Raw genomic sequence first — 2,944 nt, forward strand, 5'->3', positions numbered from 1 at the left:
AGTCTGTGTGGACCCGAGCCTGGTGTTACGTAACGCTGTCAGAGACGTCCGCCTCGGGAGCCGGACGGTTTCAGGCGACTGCCCCGGCTCTGTGGGTGGGAAGTTAAATTTAGAGGATTGTGGGCGAGGTTTGGGTTTCTCTTCAACAAACTGAAGCTCCTGCACAAAGAGGAAGATGGTTTCAGGCGGTGGGACAGTGGTCAGAGGACGAGGGTGGGCCGTCATACTCATGGTTTACTCTGTGAGTTCACCCGGAGGTTCTGGACTCTAATATGACATTTATATGACACGATCACGTGCTCTGTGTCGCCCTCTGCTGCACAAGCAACGCAACATACACAACATGACTTCACTTTGGTTCAACAAAACTTTACTGATTGCAAAATGTTCATCAACTCCTGGAGTTCAGTCACACGTGTGAGTCTGAAGACGTTCCATCATTCAGAAAGTCAGTGTTAGAAACGTCTTGGCGTCTGGATCATTTAAACATGTTCAGGAACAAACTTAAAGCAAAGCCGTTGTTTCCCTCCTGTTCCTCAGGCTGTTGTGGATGTGGTGATGTCAGATGTCTGTGGTGAAGCCTCTGAGTGCAGTTCTCAGCTTTAGTTCCTCACTGCAGATGCTTACAGGAGCCTCCACTGTGACCTCAGGGTTTATGATCTGCTGTTTCTTCACTCAGCTCTTCTCCAAGTCCTCCCTGATTATTTGTTAAGTGTTATGTCCGGTCAGATTCTGACCCGCTGAGGTCTCAGGACAGTCTCAGACCATAAAGGCCTTTAGTCTGGAGGATCTCATGACCTTTGTTCAGTTTAAATCCTTTATGAAGGAGTTTCCTCCATGTGAGGCTCTTGTTCTGAACTTTGATATGTTTTCTTAGTATTATGTTAAATTGTAATCGTTCTACTGTTATTTACCTTGTATATTCTGACAGGTCTCTCTTGCAAATGAGACATTGAGTTTCTCTTTTAAAGCGATTACGCAGCATTTATCAAACCTATACTAAGGTGCAGTGTTTTTCAACCACTGTGCCGTGGCACACTAGTGTGCCGTGAGATATTGTCTGGTGCGCCTTGGGAAATTATGCATCTCACCTAGTTTTTTTAAAATAAATTTATTATTATCCGCAAATAATGTACAGTTTTCGAATGTCTGTGCCCTCTAGTGATCGGCAGAGTAACCATGTAATACTCTTCCATATCTTAAGTGGCCGCAGGGAGCTCATTTGTGATGATCAATGGCATTGTGGCTAGCGAGACTATATGGTGTTCCTATTCAAGACACTTTGATGAGAATGACTGAATATAGGCTACAGAGTTACTTTTTTTTAAAACTTTTTCTGCTGGTGGTGTGCCTCGTGATTTTTTCAATGAAAAATATGTGCCTTGGCTCAAAAAAGGTTGAAAAACACTGCTGTGATGTGTTAATACATGTTAAAGGACACATTTAGGATTAAAGTTCTGAGCTGTTTTGCTTCTGATCCCGATGTTTGGGTTTGAGGATCTGCCGATGTTAAAGTTGCTGCTGTGAAAAAACACAAGGATCAACTTTTCCACATGAAATATCCTTTCGTGGCCTTTTCGGTTCATATAAAACAGCCACATTACAACGTGTGCATTACAAACCTCCAGCAGCGTTTCATGAAATCAAACTCAGCCTTGATGAGTTCGTGCAGATCAGAATCACATTTGCAGATGTTCAAACTCACGACTGAAGCTCCAAAGTCAGGTCTGTCCTTCTTCACTGAGATTCAGTCGGGGAAAGTTGAACCAAAACAGTTTCAGTTCAGTATCGGATATTCAGAGCCGATTCCCGATATCGTATTTTTTATAGTATCGGCTCAGATTTCTAACACCAGTATCGGATCATCTCTCCTCAGACTGATGGTCTTTAATGTGTTGTGTCGTCTCTGTTAAACTGTTACTGCCACACTGCTCAGTCTGACCCAACATTTGATCGAGTCACTTCCTGTGATGCTTTTCTCCTCCTCCTCCTCCTCCTCCTCCTCCTCCTCCTCCTCTCCTCCTCAGCAGCAGCTCCGTGTTGAGTCCATGGTTTCCTCCGTGTGATGTAACACTGAGACACAGAGCAGAGGCTTCTGTTCAGACACACTGAGGTGGAGCCCCCCCTGAGCTGCTGACTGGAGATCCCTGCTTTATTTGGTCGGGACAGAGCCTGGGACTCATGCATGTGTTCCAAATTATTACGCAAATTGTATTTCAGTTTCAAAAAGGTAAAAAAAAAAGCAATAATAATGAAACTCATGGATGGTATCGTGTCTTGGGGCTCTATGAATCACTGACATTAATCTCAGAGACCTGGGATGATTAGTTTTCAGGTTAAGCCCAGTTAAGGGAAAAACTACTGAAAAAGGATGTTCCACTTTATTAAGCAGATCATAATTTTCAAGCAATATGGGAAAGAAAAAGGCTCTTTCTGCTGATGAAAAGCATGAAATAGTTGAATGTCTTGGTCTAGGTATGAAAACCTTCGATATTTCATGAAAGATGAAGCGTAATCATCGAACTGATAAGAGATTTGTGGATGATTCAGACACACTCCGGTTTGTGCAGATAAAGGCACAATGAGGACGGTTTCTGCCAGACAAACACATCAGATTAAGAGAACAGCTGCTACAAAAACAGGTAATTGAAGCTGCTGGTGCCTCTGGAGTCTCTGAACATGAAGGTGTCGGACCCTCCAGAGGCTGCAGTTGTGCATAAACCTTCTATCCAGCCTCCCCTAAACTGTTCATTGAAGCTGAAGCAGAAACGGCTGCAGTGGCTCAGAAATACATGAGACTCATTTTCAAACAGTCTTGTTCACTGATGAGGCCGTGTGACCCTGGATGGTCAGATGGATGGAGGAGTGGATGAATGACTGATCTAATGACGAATGTTTCCTTGTTTTGCAGAGGGCTCCCGCTGCTGCCCCCTGGAGGTCAGAC

This window comes from Gobius niger, assembly GCF_951799975.1.
Source record: "Gobius niger genome assembly, chromosome: 5".
NCBI classification, from domain to species: Eukaryota; Metazoa; Chordata; class Actinopteri; order Gobiiformes; family Gobiidae; genus Gobius; species Gobius niger.